The sequence below is a fragment of the Myiozetetes cayanensis genome, unplaced genomic scaffold, assembly GCF_022539395.1.
Source record: "Myiozetetes cayanensis isolate MyiCay16 unplaced genomic scaffold, myiCay2020 scf6-25, whole genome shotgun sequence".
Lineage (NCBI taxonomy): Eukaryota > Metazoa > Chordata > Aves > Passeriformes > Tyrannidae > Myiozetetes > Myiozetetes cayanensis.
In genome coordinates this window covers 50,904,119-50,923,764 of record NW_026087853.1, presented here as the reverse complement: position 1 = coordinate 50,923,764, position 19,646 = coordinate 50,904,119, and the positions used below count along the sequence as shown (strand labels likewise).

At 40.6% G+C, this 19,646-nt stretch overlaps 1 long non-coding RNA gene across 1 annotated transcript in view; it reads right to left on the bottom strand.

Moving 5' to 3' along the window:
- The window catches only part of LOC126650783 (uncharacterized), a 90,500-nt gene that overhangs the window by 70,402 nt on the left and 452 nt on the right, over nt 1-19,646 (bottom strand). The window lies entirely within an intron of this gene.

The following is a 19,646-nucleotide window of genomic DNA, read 5'->3' as shown; positions in this document are numbered from 1 at the left end:
CATTTGATTTCTGGCTTCTGGGGATAAATTTGTCTCCCTGTATACTGCATTTACTGGGGAGTGCGGGAGGGACAAATTCTTCAGAGGAGCAGAGAAATCTGGCTTCAGTAAGGTGAGATGCCAATTTGTTCATCTTCATATAAAAACTTGAAATAAAGTAGAAATAATCAAAGCAGCAGAGGAATTTTGGTGTTTCCACCACATAGAAAGAGCAGAGAAGTGATTGTCAGATGCATATATGTGAACATGAATAAATACTGGCCTCTCAAGGGTGTAATGTCTAATTTCTCCAACCAGGCAAAATCCTAATAGCTTTCCTTAAAAAGTAGTTGTTTTGGAGAATGAACTAAGTATTATAGTTGTACATTTGGCATTTGTGTGTGTATTCTACCAGTGCTCTAAGTTAGCTGCATATTTATCTTGCTGTCTAACATAGAGAGCATTCAGAATATATTACATATGGCTGTGTAATATATAAAATATTTGGGCACTAGGTAGGCTCTTTAAGTCACTGTAATGAAAATTAATAAGTTTCACCTTTGTATTTAAGCACACGTCTTTCTTTTGGTGTGTTGAAGCAGCGAGGTAAGTAGGAGTAGTGACTCCCAGGTCCAGTTTGTTACCATGCAGATGCTGTTTGGATCATAGTGTCTCAGAGGAGCCGAGGACTCACTGGTGATAGATTCTCTGCCTAGCTATGGGACCTTGCTGGGTAGGAGAGAAGTAGAAAACTTGATAAACTGGGAAAAGGCCCATCCCATTCCTGTAGGTAGACCATGGAGCAAAGAGGTGCCTGTTTTTAAGGCATGCAATTTGACATATAGAAATTGTCCTGTATTTAGCTGCAGCTTTTTTGTCTTTCTTATTTGGTGAAGACCACATCAAGTGGGCTTAGCTGCTTTTCTAAATTCACAAGGTCTGTTTCCCTATAAAAGCTCCACTGCTTCATTTGGTTAAGGTCCTCATCGGAATGAGCATTGTTAATTTTGCTGTCCTATCACTAGAGCATACGCCAGCAGATGTGCAAACGGCGTCTTGATTTAGCACAGCTCTTTCACCATGACAGTGGCCTGAATACTCTTGGGAATTGGCATCTTGTTTTCTGCAGGTTTTCCTCTTTCTTGCACTTGACACTGCCCCAAAATCTGCAGCTACTCTGGCACCCCTCTGAGGGGGCTTCTCTTGGCCCAGGAAGATGCTGTCACTGCTCAGAGACTGAATAGCTAATATTTGGTGTATGCATTTGTCTACCACTACAGTGACTTTTGTACTCAGAAGCGGGGCAATGAGAAGTATCTCTAGTGGGTATTTTGAGCATTTATATTGCCTAAATGCCACTACTCACCTGGCTGCAGAATAAGAACTTGCGTATTCTGGGTCTTTGTATCTACAGAAGCAACCTGCTTTCTTGGTTCCCTCCATTTTTAGTAACTGCAATTTGCTCATATTTGTAATGAGTTCCCAAGTATCCATATCCAGTGATCTTTACTAAGAATTCCGATAATGTTTTTTACACTGCAAGCCAAAGGTGATGCTTCAGCTTCCTTTAAGTTGGTATACTGAGCATTGACCTGCATATTGGACTGGTGTGATGAACCACATGGGTCTCAGGCCAGGTCTAAATCATGTCAAATAAAAGTTCTTGATTAGGTACTGATTTTTTTTTTTCTTATGTAAGTCTATAATGCATATACAAGCTCTTCTCTCCCCCTTTTTATGTACAATAAAAGAAGCTAATGGCATAACAGTTAATGTTGTCATAAATGACCTATTTTAAAACATTACTTAGAGTTACTTATTTCAGCACTATCTGTGCTGAAATTTTCTATTTTGGATACCTGCATCAGCCCACTTCTATCTGATTGAAATGAGAAAAAAAATCATATTCTTTTCAGAAATATAGAAGGCAAAGTAAATTGTGTGTGTTCTTGTATATGTTTGATAAGCTCCATCATAGTGTTCCTCAGCTTCAATCTAAAAGTTTTGTGGAATCATTATCTTTTGCTGTTCCAGTGAAAATCCATTAGTGTAAACACTGAAAAATCTGTGTTTTCACTTGGTCAGTAGAGATTTGGTAGCAGCTGAATTCTCTGACATCACTGACTGGACAGTACACTCCAAGCATGATATTGTAGATGTTGTCTGGGGTTAGTTTTCACAATTTTTTAGGCTACTGTGGCATTGAGTGCTGGAAGTTATGCCTACCCAGAGCAGTGCTGCATGTGCTGCTGGGGATGCTGAGGTGAGGAAGTCAGGTCCTTGCCCTGAGCACAGTGCAGGCCAGCAAGACTGAAAGTGAGAATGTGTCCTTGGGCTTTTCAGGTTCTCTTTTTATAGTCGCTCAGACCAAGGAGGAGGGAAATTTCCTTAGCTGAGGAGCTGTGTAAAAGGGCTTGGCTAGGACTGGGACCTAAAAAGGAGCAAGAAAGAACTCAGGTGGAAGTTGGGGTGGGAAATGCTGCCCATGACTTTAGAGATGACAGAAAAACTGGAGGAGCATGGATATGGGTTGTGGCAGGAGGCAGAAAGAAAAGATGTAAGACTGGGAACCTGAGGGTAATGTGTAGGAGAGAGACCAGGACTAACAAATAGGAGGAAGAAGAGGAATAAATACTACTATAGTGAGTCTGGACAAACCATAGAGTACAGTACTAAATAGAAAATTAGAATGGGAAACTAGGAGTGGAGGAGTTTAGGGGTTGACATTGCAAAAATATTGGCACAAGGCAGTGACAATGGGGAAGAAGATGAGAGGAATGGGGAAGAAGATGAGAGGAAAGCGTTTGCAATGGAATGTTGTAGATGGCCACCATAGGTATACCTGAGAGGGAAAGACAATATACATGGTGCCTGTGTCCCTGTGCTGCAGTGTGTCCCTGGGAAACCTATGTGGCTCCCAGCCCTCCCTTCAGCCTGCTCCATGTGCAGGCTACGATTTCTATTACCACTCACGTGGCCAAGCCTCTGCTACGGGCCAAGAAGTGCCAGCCCTGTATTTCAGTATCACTGCCATTCCATACAATAGATTTTTTCAGGCTTTCTTTTCTCTCCCTTTCTGTATTTTTTTTTTAACAACCTATGAAATTATAGATAAAAGGGTACAAAACCATGAACGTTGCAATAAAACCAAGCACTAAAAAAAAAAAAAAAAAAAGAAAAAGAAAAAAAAATAATGATGTCCATGAAGCCTTAATTGGGCCCCCTTGTGTGTATACATTTTGATACTGTCTCTAATTACATGGTCACACACTGCTTTTCCCATGGACCCCTGCATCGTTCTGTGCTCTAAGTAGAAGGTGATTGCTGAATGAGTGCAGCTTTAAGTTGTTTTATTCTCTCTGTTGCACGGGTACTCTCAGGCTTGCCTTACTGCATACTGCTCAAGACCAACACAGAACTACTAATTTTCATGTGCATTTTTCATTGCTATCTGTTTTGCAAACAGTAACATTTATTTTTGAAATAACACTAGCTCTGAGATGAGTGGTAAGACTCTCCTACATGTGGAAAAAGGGGATGGAGGGTGGTTGAGTCTGACACAGAAGGGGCTAGATGTTTTCCTGGCTCTCCACAGTGTAGATCATGCTCTGTGTTCTAACCAGGCTGCCCACTGACTCCAGTTTGCAGCTGGTGGGTGCAGAGTCTTCTGTGATAGAGACCTCTTTGTCAGGACACAGAAAATGAAGATACTACAAATCATGAGTGCTGTGAGAAGGTGAGCGTGTCTTCAGTGGTGAAGACCAGCTGTAATCTGCATGGGCAGATCTGCAGAGGGTTAACCATGCAACCATTCATTCCCTGGCTTAGTCCCTTGCCCTATTTCTCTCTGGTCTCCTGGTCTCTGCCACGGGCAACTGAAGGTGGTGTATGCAGGAGTGTCCTTTATTGATGAGGGCAAATTCAGTGTTGGTTTGGGTTGGATGGTGTCGGGTTCATCTGGGGAAGAGGTTGTGCAGTCAGACACTGTGTCACTGTGGGCGTGTGCGGGGTGGAGGCTGAATTGAGATTGTGCAGAAGTTCTCAATTACGGCATCTGAAAACTTCTGAGTGCTTTGCTTTGCAGCCCTAATGTTCTTCTAATGTAGGATGCATGTACATGTGTTTAATATATATTGTTTCTTCACTTATGAAAAGATGTTAACAGGTTGGACTCTTCAAATACTTCTACAAAAATTCCAAATTTAGCTTTCTGAACAGGTTTTTGAAATCAATACAGAGAGAGCTGCTAACAGGAGGTAAACTGCAAACCACAAACACTTTCAATAGGATAGCTCTTTTTATATAACATTTGATATCATTTTCTCAGCATGATCTCTACTTTCATACTGTGATAGCTTTTACCTGGAGTTTAGATGATTCATTTTTGTGGTGGATACTTAACTTTTATATGAGGAAAATGCAAGAGAAGCCAGCACAGCATTAAATGAACTATAGTTGCAGCATTAAATGAACTGCAGTACAGTAATAATGTTGAATGCTCAGATCCTTGCCATTGCACAGGGTTGGATTAATGAATGCTCTATTGATCCATAAGTGAGGAGATATGGAGGCCTGAAATTTTTCTCACAGCTTTTGGCATATCTAATTCAAACTTTAAAGGTAGATTGGGCACTCAGAGCTTGTTTAGTAATTGTTAGAAATCCTTATAGGATTCTTCTTGAAATTTGACAATGATTTCCTGTTGGTGTGGATCTTGAAGAGTCCTGTGACTATGTTGCTGTTTTGCCCTCATGTTTTCTTTCTCTGAAGCTCTTAAAATGAATTTAGAAATCCTAGTTTTACACCAACTTTTAGAATAATCACTGAGAGGAGGATGAACCTTCTTTTTTTTTTTAAACTTTCATGTTTATGATGATTATTCTTTTAAAGAGGTCCAGATTTTTGTGTGGTTTATATGGACTGCGTGGAACTAGGTTTGTTATTTTAGCTTTTCTGGTAAATGATTGCAGTACTTGAGGCTTTCTGTGCTAGTCTGCCAAGCTTCTGTTTTCACATGCTTGTAGCTTCTTATGAACTGTTTTAAAATGAAGCTTTCCCAACCATATATGATTCCCAACCAGTTTTCTTGTCTACTTATTTCCTAAAAATAAAAAAACTAAAATATATTGGTTTGATACAGTTGAAAAATAGTTTAAGATAAAAATTGAGTAGTTTGCTTTACTTCCTCTGTTCAGCCCATCCTCAAACTCTCCTCCTTTTCTCCAGGTTTCCATCACACTCTTATTTCTCTTTTCCTCTCCAAGAAACATACGTGGAATTACAAAAATGTGAAATGGCCTGACAGTCATACGCTATTAAAAATCTGTCAGACTTGAACCTAGTCCTCAGAAATCATCTCCTCAGAGTTTCTGGAGATGAAAAACAAACTGATTAGTAACATAGGTCAGATAAGGTGGAGCTGGACTCATATTTTAAAATTCTGGTAAAGATTTTTCTTTCTAATTTAGTTATTGTTTTACAAACAAATAATAAGAGAAAGCTTTCCTCCTTACCACAAACCAAACATCGTTCATTCATAGAATCACAGAATCATAGAATTAACTGGGTTGGAAGAGACCTCTGAGATCATCAAGTCCAACCCTTGATCCAACCCCACTGTGATTACCAGATCATGGCACTCAGTGCCACATCCAGCCTCATCTTAAAAACCTCCAGGGACTGAGAATCCACCACCTGTCTGGGCAGGCCATTCCAATGCCTGATCACTCTCTCTGTAAAGAACTTCTTTCTAATATCCAACCTAAACCTCCCCTGGCAGAGCTTAAGCCCGTGCCCTCTTGTCCTATTGCTAATTGCCTGGGAGAAGAGACCAACCCCCACCTGGCTACAACCTCCTTTCAGGTAGTTGTAGAGAGTGATGAGGTCACCCCTGAGCCTCCTCTTCTCCAGACTGAACAACCCCAGCTCCCTCAGCCTCTCCTCATAGGACTTGTGCTCAAGTCCCTTCACCAGCCTTGTTGCTCTGCTCTGGACCTGCTCCAGCACCTCAATATCCTTCCTGAACTGAGGGGCCCAGAGCTGAACACAATACTCAAGGTGTGGCCTCACCAGTGCTGAGTACAGGGGAAGGATTACTTCCCTGCTCCTGCTGGCCACACTGTTCTTGATGCAGGCCAGGATGCCATTGGCCTTCTTGGCCACCTGGGCACACTCTGGCTCATGTTCAGCTTCCTGTCAATCAGCACCCCCAGGTCCCTTTCCACCTGGCTGCTCTCCAGCCACTCTGTCCCCAGCCTGTAGCGCTGCAGGGGTTGTTGTGGCCAAAGTGCAGGACCCAGCACTTGGTCTTGTTGAAACTCATCCCATTGGAGTCAGCCCATCTCTCCAGTCTATCCAGGTCCCTCTGCAGAGCCCTCCTGCCTTCCAGCTGATCGACACTCCCTCCCAACCTGGTGTCGTCTGCAGATTTGCTAATGATGGACTCAATCCCCTCATCTAAATCATCGATAAAGATGTTAAACAGGACTGGGCCCAGCACTGATCCCTGGGGGACACCACTGGTGACCGGCTGCCAGCTGGATCAGCCCCGTTCACCAGCACTCTCTGGGCCCGGCCCTCCAGCCAGTTCTTAATCCAGCAGAGAGTGCCCCTGTCCAAGCCATGGGTTGCCAGCTTTTCCAGGAGTATATTATGGGAGACAGTGTCAAAGGCTTTGCTGAAGTCCAGATAGACACATCCACAGCCTTCCCCTCATCCACCAGGCGGGTCACCCGATCATAAAGGGAGATCAGGTTGATCAGACAGGACCTGCCCCTCCTAAACCCATGCTGGCTGGCTCTGATCCCTCGTCCATCCTGTAGGTGCTGTGTGTTTGCACTCAGGATGACCTGCTCCATAACCTTGCCAGGCACTGAGGTCAGGCTGACAGGCCTGGAGTTTCCCGGGTCCTCCTCACAACCCTTTTTGTAGATTGGTGTGACATTCGCCAACTTCCAGTCATCTGGGACCTCCCCAGAGAGCCAGGACTGTTGGTAAATGATGGAAAGTGGCTCGGTAAGCTCTTCTGCCAGCTCCCTCATCACCCTAGGATGGATCCCATCTGGTCCCATGGACTTGTGTGGATCCAGGTGGCTCAGTAACTCACTGACTATTTCCTCCTGGAATTCACAGGGGCTATTTGGCTTCATGTCCCTTTTTACCAGCTCCAGAGGCCAGTTGTCCTGAGGGCCACCTGTCCTACGGGTGAATACTGAGGCAAAGTCGGTGTTAAGTACCTCAGCCTTCTCAAAATCCCTGTTAACTATGTTCCACCCCAAGTCCAACAAGGAATGGAGGTTTTCCTTGCCCCTCCTTTTGTTATGAATGTATTTATAGAAGCGCTTTAAATACATTAATACATTTCCTTTCGAAACAAACAAGAAATCTTGTAGATCTTCTGCTATTTTTATAACCTGATTCTATCAAACAACATCTTGCAGGACCTGTCTTGCACTTGATCAAGATGAAGGCATTTGACCCTTTCTACATTTGCCATAATTAATTATTGTGAAGTTATTTTAAAATGAATGAGACAATTGTCTGAGCACAAGCAGCTTTGCCAATAGGTGCTGAAAGTCCTACCCTTGGGTTTCATGCAGGTTTGAAAGCAGCTGCCATTGATGATTATCTCCTGTACTTTTCTGTACTGAACAGCATACTGTGTCGAATCGATATTTCTTCTGCTCCCTGAGGTTCTTAATTCACATGTTCAGAAAACTTCATGTTTTGTATTCCTTGAGATACACCCTACAAAACCTCAGATAGACACAGAAATGCACATTAAAGGCCTCCTGCTTGCACCCCATCTGTATGAGCTTATCACTGAGAATGTGATTGATTGAGGTTTGCTTTACAACTCTAACTTTCTTGTGTAGGCACTGTGCTCCCAGCTTAGCTCTGTCTCGAGACTCTTGCATTTCTCCTGCTGGAACTCAGGAGACAGGTTTTACCTACAGCATCTTTTACAGTGCTTGCGTGAGTGTTGTACCTGACTTCTTCCCGCTCTACCGTTTAAAAATTGCATATCTGAACTCATTTCTTAGGAGGTTAAATTAAGTAGAAGGGCGTTATTTCCAAAGCCTCCTAACGTAATTTTTATTTCCAATGGTGTAAGAATCCTAGTCAGGGTCACAGCCTGGGCACATGAGCTGCTGTACAAACGTGTTATGACAGTTGCTCTCCAGAGAAGAAGCTGTAACTCCTAAGAAGATGCCTTGCTGTGCTTTAGGGTTTCTGTTCCTTAATGTCAAGTTTCAGTGCATTTGCTGAGATTGGTGAAGCCAGGCTGATTTACACCTGCTGAGGATCTGAGACTCTCAAATTTAGATTTAGTTGTTGTAAAGCAACAAAAATCTTCAGGATCTTGTAGGTGATTTACACTGTGAATTTCTTGAAGGGAAACTAAATGCATTTCCATCAACCTATCTTTTCTTGAGCTGTACAAATTCAAAAAGATCCTTCTACGTAGCTGAAGCCTGTTATATGTTTAAAACTTTATGAGGCATGGGGTGAGGGTAAGGGGGAAGACAAACTTATAGAATAAGCAAATAGTGGGTTTTCTGACAACCTTTTGGGAAATGGAGCCAAGTACGTATTTCTGCTTCAAGAAATTATTACTTACAGCAGATTTAATGTTACAGTCATCTACCTTTCCCTTCACAGAATCTCCACTCCAGACTAGCTTTCAGTGCCCTACTGCTGCATCTCAAAACTGTATCCAACCTGAGCAGTGCTCAGGACAGGTGCCTCTCCCTCCTCTCCTTGCCATTCTCTCTTTATGGAGGATCTGTGCTCTGGGAGGGATGTTAAGGATTATTGCTGTGAGTGGGAGATGCTCTGGGGGAGTGCAGTGTATGAAGCAAAAGCTGTTATAAGTTATTATGCTTGAAGGCAAAAGACTGGGAGCTTCCTACTCCACACCAAGCGAGTCCCAATGCAAGGAAGAGTCAGAAAGGATCCTTGGCAGGGAAGAGCTGGTGCTTGGGAGTTGGTCCTTAGAGGTTTGTCCGTGGCAGGAACAGGCCTGCCACTGTACGCTGGTCCTCTGCTCCAGGTTGCTTTTTCTAAGTGGGCACCACAGCAGAGCAACTTCACAGTAAAGCTGTGCTCAGTTCTGGAGTTTGGAGAACTCCCTCGGTGATGTTTTTGCATGAGGTAGGGAGTATAGAAAGAATCAAAGGTGGCCAGAGGGGAATCCCAAAGTATTCAAATCCTAGAATCCCTACAGTGAGACTTCAGTCACCAGTTCTTAAATTTGAACAAACAGGTCAAAGACACTCCCAGTGAAAACTTTTTAATTTAATTAGATTTCCTCATGTGATTAAAACTGCCTTTGATATGGTTTATTAACAGTTTCAACTCCAAATTAACATCTAACCATTATAAATTTAGACATTGGTCTCTGACCCCTCCTTTTCATTTTAGGAAAGGTTTCAAGGGAGTCCACATCTTGCTAAGCAAGAGGAAATAAAGGATGAACAACTGTGTCTTGCAGAATATCTGCTTGGGCCCCAAGGGTTAAGCTTTGTCTCTTACTGCATGCAAAGATCCAGCAAATAGTAAAATTATGTGTTATCAATGGAAGGGTAGTTTGCTCTGATCGTTTATTTACGTCCCGTGTCCCCCTCCCGTCCCCCCCCATAGTGGACGCTGGAACATACAGTTCCAGTATTAATTGAATAAGAACTGTGCCTGCCTATTAATTGAATAAGAACTGTGTCTATGTTTATAAGACCCTTGTTACAAGGATTTAAATTGTCTACTGTGAATCTCTTAAAAAAAAAAAAACAAAAAACAGTAGGGAACTATCTCAACAGCACCATAGATGAAGTTACTAAAAAGCCAGATAGTTTGGGTCTGAAGATCAATGATGAACTACATATTCTTATAGTCCCAGGAATCCTGGTGAGATGCTGTAAAGAGGGCCAGGCACAAAGTCAAAATCAGATTAATTTCCTTTCATCTTCAAAAGTAGCATGGTTTCAACTTCACCTTGAGCTAAAATTTGTCCTCTGATCTGATAAAATCATTATTTGCCAATAAAATATGGGACAATTCTCCTACCTGCTCCCCCACCCCTGCTGTGCACAGAGGCACTCTGTCTTCAGCTACAGCTCATGTGGAGTTGTACCTTGGTGTGAAAGCAGCTTTGATTGCAAGCAGAAGCTGCCACGTTACCCGAGATGATACCTCTGATTAATTTTCTTGTAGTTGTGGCCATAAAGGGCTTGACATCACAAATAAAGGGCAATGTTTCACTTTCCATCTTGAATCTGCTGCCATTTGCTGGCTGCATCCAGGAGTTGTCAATAGGAAGAATAATTAGGCTTCTGTCATCAAGTAAGCCTTAATAAAATTACACCAAGAACTGATGGTCAGGCTAATTTTTCAATCAGAATTAGAGAAATGATTGTTATGGCTGTTTAGCCCTCCACTCCTCTCCTGTTTTCAAGTGCAACCCCTCATCTCATCATAAGGAAAACCCACCCTCGGGCAGAACAGCTGACAGCAACTCTTTAATCTGCTGATTCTGATCCCAACAGCATTCTGAGTGGAGGGAAAAAAACCAAACAAGTGTATTTGACCCTTGACAAACTGAGCTGCAATATTTACTAGGATTGGTAATTATTGTCTTTCAAAGGATAAGGGTAAGCAGATATTTATGTAAATGATGATTCTTTAATTTGTCCAACAGTGTTAGGTATTTTTTCCTTCCTCCTTTTACTCATTTCAATATTTTGCTTGTGACATGCAGCTGTGATCCAGATTTACAATCAGGCATCGTTTTTACTAAAGTTCACCAAAAGGTAGCATTGTGTCTAACAAAGTCCAATAACGGCATTTGTATTTTTCTGTATGTAAAACTTGCCTGAAATCCCGCTGCATGCACAAGGCAAAATAAGTGACTGAAAAAAGTAGCGATAAAGATGATGTGGATTTGTTCAATGAAATAAGCAGGATAACATGCTGGAAAACAAAGAAGACTTTTAACTACCATAAACTACTGCTTAGAGAAATTACCTTTCAAAGTGGTTTTTAATACTTGTAGTGGGCCTATATATAAAGATATTGTGACAAAGCACATATATATTGTTACACATCAAACTGAATGTGTCTCCATGTGCCAAATAATATCAGATGTTATAACACATAGGCAGTATGTGCCCAAAATAGAGTAATAGGTCTGAAACAGCTTATTGTAACTGGTGGTATTATTATAAGAGAGGTTGCTAGGCTGTCATTTTGTGTTCATTTACCTGAATAGCAAGAATTTCTTTGTTGAGGCCAGGCTTGCCTTGGAGTCACAGAAACTCAGGAGAACGTGTGACAAGTCTGGCTCCATGGTAGCTTTTTGTAAACCTCCAGCTGTGAGGCATATCAAAGCCTTGAGCTTTGCTGCTCATCTGTTTTGTCCTGAGATGGCCCCAAGCACTATCTCTTCAGGCAGTGGATGTGTTCTGGATCTTGGGAAAATCAGACCACATCCTTCTCCTGATTTCCATCCTTGTTCTGCCAATAAGCGCCACAGAAAAAGCTCTGTAGGTCTCCAACATCACAAGGCTCAAAATAGAGTCACTTCTTGCTACTTAAAAAAGAGCAAGTCAGGCACGGTCATGGTGCATGTTTTGGTCTGTTGCACTCTAAATCTGATTTGACTTTCTACACCACTTAGCAGTTGATGTGGAGGAGCAAGGTGAACAGCAAAGGTCAGATCTGTGCTGCTGTGCCAGGAGTCAGTCAGTGGGATTTTGCCATTATATCCCACGTCTAGCAGTTATGCTGAGCTGACCAGCTGCTCATGTCACAGTCACACCTAGTCAGTATGGTTAACTTTTTGGCGAGGATTTTCATTTTAATATCAAGTTTTGAAAAGTAACATGAATATTAATGGCAACCGATCGTCACTGTGCTCGTGCAGCCAGACAGCTTTTCACTCACTTTTACCGGGAATATTTTCAAACTTTACTTTTCAGAAGAACCCAAACTGCTGCTGCCCAGAGAGATAGGGAATACAAGAGAGGATATGACCTTTCTGAATGTTTTCTTATCAGGCAGCATAAGTACTGTATGTCCCACTAAGCTGCTTCAATAGAACCTTGTCAAGTTATCACATTACTTGACATGTTGCTGATAATGAATACATAAAAGCTTTAGATATTGAGGACTCTGAGGAAATAAATAAGATTTACTGAAAAACTGCTCAACATATATCCCAGGGCCACTTTATTTTTTTCCATGTGGATTGTGTGCTGCCTCGAGTCCCTTAGATAAACAGGATGATGCAAGAGTTTCAGCTTCTTGAAATGTAAATGCAGATGTGAGTAGATAACTGAAGAAAGTAAATGGTCATCTATCTCCATTGTGGAGAACTCAATCACGTTGTAACCATATCAGTCTCATTCTCCAAAGCTGCCTGATATTCTGCTTTTCTGTTCCCACATCCTCCTCTAGCTCTGGTTGGTATCTGCAGTATCTTCTCTTGTCCTGTATTCTTATAAGGGTTGAGTGCTGGGAAAGAGTTCATATTCATATTTATAATTTTGCCTTAATGTAAATTAATTCTTGTGACTTTGAGGAATTAAAAGAACAAAAAACGAAAATGCAGTGGACAAAACTAGGATCAACAGCATTAAAACCTCGTGTCACTGTGGTAGAAAGTGACCTTTGGACTTAGGTATGGAACAGCACTTTCAGAGAGGCTGCCCAGGGTTTCTTGGCTTGTTCCCTCCCCAGCAGAAGGGAACACACAGGATGGGAAACTTCAGGCACTGTTCAAGAGGAATAGGGTGACTTACCCCCTCACTCTGTTTCTGAAATGATGCATTGGTAGTCACATAGCTTCGGAATGGTTTTGGTTATTTGATTTTATGCTTTGTCTGGGTCTGGAAAGCTCTGTGTCTCTCATCTGTCCTGAGGACAGTCTGACACGGGCCGAGATTTCACGTTTGCTTTATTAGCAGTCTCCCAGTATACCTGAGCAATAAGAGCTGACAGCCCCAAGATGATTTGTTGCAAATAAGCATCTGAAGTTCGGATACAGTTTTTGATTGCTATCAAGGATTAATTCAACAAGAACTGTTTGTGTGCCTTTGACTGCAGAAGGTAAACTAATACCTTCTGAATCTGATCTCCACAAATTCTGACTTGGAAGAAGTGTAAAATCCATGACAGTTATCTTCTTAACTGAATACCTAATCAAGTATTTTTAGTAATCTCTACTCCAGAAGTATGCATTCTGTTACCTAATTCCTAATTTTTCATGTTTACATTAAATTGATCCACTTCTTTAGAGAAGATGACTTTGAGATTTACTTCAAGTTTACTCATTTAGTAGACTACTGTATGCTTGAAGCATAAAATAAGGAACTATTATTTTCCCATTTTCAAATTACTCCAAGCACCTGCAGTTTACTAACCTAAGAAAAGACACTCATAGAAGCTGTTCTTTATTTCCTTCCGGTAGCCTGAGAGGCATCTTTCTCCAGAAGGCTGTGCTTTCATTCTGGGCTGCTGCTGTACGCAAAGAGACAGTCTTACATCTGGTGTCTTGGCTGGTTGAGACTTTTTCTTGTGTTGAAAGTCACCTCTTGTATTTGACTGATCAGGAGGAAGTGGGAAGCACTATTATGGCACAGTGGCTCGCAGTGGCTGTAAGCAATGATATCTAACAATGCCCTGAGGAGCTAGTTAAAAAGTGCCTCACACACTCAGGAAAGAGCTTTAATGTAACTGCATTAGAAAGCTGTCAGTTGCTTGTTGGGCAAAACAGACTTTTTTTGTGCTGTAAGGATTATTGGAGCATTTGTTACACAGTAATTTGGAAATCATAATAAAACATTTCTAATTTTACTTCCCCCAGCAAACAACTAATGGATCTGGTGCACAGAAAGCTCAGACAGCATGCTATAGAGCCGTGAAATCTTGCTCATGCTCCTAATTGGGAGGGCAGGGGATAGAAGCTGTAGCTCTTTTTTTCTAAGTGTCCTTCCCAGAAATAGAATTTTCAAAGGCAGAGGTAGGAAATAACTTGGTATCTTTTCAACTTTTCCACCGCCTTAAACTCTCGGTATGTTTGTACAAATACATTTTGGTGTTGTTCAAATGACATGTTAAATGCTGATGAAGTGTGAGAATTCTGGTAGGAGACTTAAATGTTGTCAGTACTCTCCCATAATAGAAACCTTAGTGAAATAGTAGCAGATGAATAGATTTTAAAAAGTCCTAAGAGAGTGACTGGCAAGAGGTGCTTTGTAGGGGACATCATTCAGCAGATCTCTGCAGGCCAATGTCCTACACAGTCAAAGAGGAATGAGTGATACTTAAAAATTAAAAGGAAAAAAATACTTCCATTTCTAAACTGGTTTCTTTATACTGGATAACTTGTCTCTTTACCTCAGTAGGATTTCTTTAATGAATTCTCTCCAGAACTGGAGAAATAAGAATGTGATCCAAAAATCGTGCACAAGATTTTTGTAGCCCTTATAAAGCTGATGTTGGATAACCTTAGATACAGATACCCAAAGATGTAACCTGATATTCTTCAGTTAAAATTTAAATACAGATTTATAATTAAAAAAAAGTCCACAACAAAGCACAAATATCACACCATAAATAACCTCACATCAAGAAAGAGAGAAAGTAATGAGATGTGATTTACTGAATTTCAACCTCAAGTCATAGTTAAACTTGATCACATACCACTGAAAATGTCAACTGTTATTTTTTGTGTGAATTTTTGTAGAATTGGCATTCCCATTCATCCAAAATGTCACAGGCCTAAGGATATAGTAATGATGAAAATGCATTAGGGAACTCATAAATCTGTTGAACGGGTTTGCACTTGGAAATCCAGAACACTTAGCTGCACCTGAGCAGAAGCTGGTACAAGCAAAAATTTCAGGTAAAGTTCTCATGTAAAAAAATTCTCCCCAACCAAAAACTAAAAGCACCCTATCTTTGAAAAGTCATTTAAAAATTATTACCATAATTTTTTTTTTTTTTGTGCAGCTAAGACAAAATCAATTCATTACATCATATATTCCAAAAAATATATGAAAATATATATTTACATGGAAATTTGCTTTCTTGGATTTTAAGATAAAGATGAAAATTCTTATGTTGTCCATCAATCACAGCTTACTGGAACAACTCTTGATGAGCTATGGCTTATATGGTTCAATCCTGGATATTAGATGTGCTCTAGTAGAGTTTGACTCATAGACTTGATCATGAAAAACTCTGCCAGCATGTTTTTTTAGGTAAGGGGGACAGGAACCTTTAGCTTCAAAGCAACAAGCATCGATACCTATGGCTAAATTTCCAAAAAGCAGTCTGTGACACAATTAGAGGACAAAATTATTGGGAGCTCTGTTGTAGGGAACCCTACAGTTTCTGACAGATACAAAATGGCTACTGTAAAAGACCTTTTTATTTATTTTAGATTCAGAGCTTTTTAGAAAATTTGTCGTTCAGATTGCAGTCCATCTTTTTCAGCATGGAATTCCAACTTGGACTTGAAAAGCTTAAAAATATTCTCTTTCACCAATTGCTTATGATTCTATGTTAAATATCACGATGAAACAAAGTGTTGAATACGTTTGTTTGTTCTGGTATTTTCAGTATATGCTGTTAAACAGTGGCTGTTCAGCTAACAGTGCAACACGTGACAGAATGCAGGGAAACGGAGAATGAGAAAGAGGTCTGGACAGAAAAGATCAAATGATTGATTTTATTTTTGAATAGCAGCACACATACGAGATTTCTTTAAGAGAGCAAAGAGGAGGAAAAAAAATTATGGCAAAGAGGAGGAGGAGGAGAGGAAGACAGAAGGCCCTGGAAGAAAGTAGAATCAAGTTTCTGAAAACTGCAGCCTTTACAAAGAATTCCCTTTGGATACAAATAATGTGCAGATTTATAAAAGAGAGAAGTGGGTTTAGAATTAGGAACTCGGAATACCAGTGAGCATCCAACAATGAATCTTAGCAAAGAAAAATACCTGTTGCTGTAGGAACTCCAGTTGTGCCTTGAAAGTACAATGGAGAAAGGACAGAAGTGAAAAGACAGATCTATTCTTCTTTCTATTCAGGAAGGGACTGGCCTTCCCTCCTGACAACTGTCATCTCAGTTTGTGCAGTGTAGCCCTTCATGAGACCTGGAAAGATGCTTGATGGTAAACTGTCTTCAAGGAAGAACAGTTCATTACAAAAAGCTTTAGAATTTGGGCCTCCTTAACAGCCTTTCAGATAAAAGGGACAGACCAGTCTTTCTTACATGATTTAAGTAAGAGTGTGATCACTGAATAGATCTGCAGGATGGCAACAAGGACAGAGATTTATATAAGAGCTTTAAGAACAGAGGTTTATAATTAATTAGTCAGTGGTGAATCGGTGGAGCATTGGGAAGGAGAAGTAAAGGAGAGACCCACAGTGCTGCTTGCAGGTTAGTCTGAAGTGAAAGCTCTTGGGGTGTGGGCCAGACTGACAGAGTTCTGCTAAAAGGAAAGAAAAAGCATTAACCTGTGTTCATGCCTGGATTTAATTCCACAAGACACTGCAGGACCTAAAGCAAACCAGTTGGGACCTAAGGTACATCAAGTAACATTTAACCAGTTGTATGTTCTTTTTATGACTTCTGTTTGTGAGGGGGATAAATGCGTGTCTTCGGCAATAAAACATTTCCCCTGATTATAGCAAATGGTGTTTCTTTTCCCTCGTGGGATGTAATAGGAATATCAATGTTTTATATGTCATATTAAAAAAGCCCAAGTTTGATAAAAAATGAAACACATTTAGTAGAGTTGTTATCCCAGGTAGGGTAAAGTACCATTATACAAAGTCATAGGAGCAGAACTGTGAGTAGAGCAGATTCACTTAACTGTGAATCCAACCAAACTTCTGCATGCTGCACCCAAAATCCAGACAATCTTGGAAAGAAAGGCTAGTGACCAGGCTTTCGTAAAGACCACTAAATCTCTAAGCAAAGCCAGGTGATACCTTTTATCAAAAGTAACAACTGTCTTGATAAAAGCAGCAAATGGAATTTTAAATTGGGACACAGAGTTATAGAAGGGGAGGGGTAGAGAGGAAAGCATCTGAGAGAATGAGAAAACAGAAAAGAACCAGCTCAGAAAAATAAGCCTGGGAAGTGTGTCCAATTTTTCTAACATTTCTAATCACTAAGTTCTCCACAGTTGTGAGGGTATCTGTGAAAGTAGAATTTGTCCCCAATAGAGTTTGAATAGTGTGCTGAGCAGATGTTTTATTTCAGGAATGTAAATATGTAAAATGGATATGCCAAAATATTTTCTTTGATGTGGGATAATAATACCAAAAGAAAGGGCAATGCAAGCTTGCCTTTCCCTTCTGTATAGTGAGCTGCAGTTTTTAATTTAGTTCTGTGGCTTCTGGGGAAAACCGTTTCCAAGCCTGCCATTTCCAGGAACTCGGGTCTTTTCCCTCATGACAAAACCAAACTGTCCCAATGTACTCTTCCAGTCTGTACAGTGGAGATGACTGTGCTAATGCAGCCAAAACCCACTGGCTTGGGAGTTTGCCTTAGGGGAGGAACCCTCGCCCTTAGAGGAGGCCTCCTAAACCACTCCCTGAGGTGGTTTGGAGCAGGGTCCTCACCTCTGGGAGACCCATCTGCAAGGCAAACGCTGTCATCACCAGCCTGCTGTGCTGGCTGTTCTGGACAAGGCCATCCACTGCCAAATTCTTGTTTTAGATGGCAACAACAGAGAAGTGAGTGCATGAGATGGGTGACTGCGACCCGCTGGGGAGTGCAGTGCGTGTGTGGGAACCTGAGGTACCCTGGGCACTTCTGCAGTGAGTCTTTAATTGTGTCTGTGCAGTAGGATAATGCCAACAGGAGGAACTGAGAGGGCATCAAGACTATTCCTTTTGTTTCAGGCAAAGGACTTGAAGTTAAATATTTCATCTTAGGTTTTAACAAATAGATATTTTCAGAAAAAGGCAATGAGGAATTGCCAGTGGGTCTCCTTAAAGACAGCTCTCCAGAGTTTTCTTGTTAACATCCTACAAATATTATCTCTCCTTGTAGTAAATAGGAAATTTCCTACATGTTTCTAGTGCATGGGCTATGTTTGACAAGTTCTGCATATTCCTTAACTTCCCAATTCTGCTACCAGACTGGCTCTCACTACTTAGGACACAGGTTTCCTAACACCTCATTGTAACAGCTGTAAACAGAGGTTTTGTGTATGGTGAGGCAGTGTTTTCACAACTCCATAACTCTGAATGGAGGTGTTTACTATGGTTTGAACTGGGATTTCACTGCAAAATTATGCAGAATAGTTTTCACAGTTAATTCTTGTGAAAAGAGATTTGTTGTAGTGAGTTGTTTTTGTTTGGTTGGGTTTGTTTTTTTTTGGTAGAATGGCATTTATAACAGGTATGCAAGATTTTTTTAAAAATAGGATATTGGTTCAGTATTGAAAGAGAGCATGACATATTTTGGTTAGGGGTTGTCTGGAATGAAGCACATGTAAAGAGCTGAGAGCTGGGCTGATGGTAACCAGCTCAGGTTTGGCACTTCATGATGAGAGTGTCCTTCAGACCTGCTTTGAATGGAGTCCAGAAGGCTGTAAGAGATCCAAGCCTGTCAATGTTTTCTCTGAATTGCTTTTTGAGGTCTAAAGTACAATGATATTAAAAAAAAAAAAAATTGGATGTAATCAGTATTTTATGGAATATGCATGAAGTTCAGGGAACAGATTTTAGGCATTGTACATTGGCATGATTTATTTCATGTTTTATGTACGCATTGAGTTCAGTATATTGTGGTTTTACATTTGTGCAAGTTTACATTAGCTGTAAATGTGACCTCAAATGTTTATGTGTAATGTAATGAAGCTTCTCAAGTTGACAATTACCAGGATGTTTCTTGTGCTGCACTACAATTGAGAATCACAGATCCTACAAGATAAATTTCTGTAGAATTCTGTTTATCTAGATGTTGCAAAACAGCTAGCTTAGCTTATCTCTTGTCACATTTTCTGCTATACCAGTTGGAGATTTTTCATTGGCAAGAGCTTTTTTCTTTTCTAAAAAGTCTGCCTTCCATTTTTGTGAAAATGAATAATTGTTTCCTGAAGATTAATCCCAGACATGTTTATATTCAGTAAAGTCACTTCTGACCTCTAGTTTCATGGGATTTTGCCAGTAAAAAATGGAAAACCATACAGAACTTGAAAATCCTATAGAAGAAACCACAAGAATAAATTTTAATATCAAAAGATGACAGTTATGCAGAATTCAGGAGCCTCTAGTTTTTTTAGTGACATTTTAGATGCTTTAAGCTTTGCTCAGCTTCATCCCTCCCCTCCAAATGCTAAATATTATATTTTTAAAAATATTGTTTTTACATACATCATACCTTCTTTTGAAATCCTAGTCCATGAAAAAGAGACCGTGATAATCTGCATTCTAAGAGAACACACTCTAAATTGTAGAGTAAATGCATTATACTAACTATAGTTTGTACTGCTGCTAAATTAAAGACTTCTTTATATTTTAAAAGATAACCCCCTGTGTTAGCATTTTTGGTCATCTAAATATCCATGAAAGTCTGGGCGAAAAAAACCAGCCCTTTAAACCATATTAATTTCTTACACTGTCTTTGAAAACGCTTCACAAAATATTTAGAGA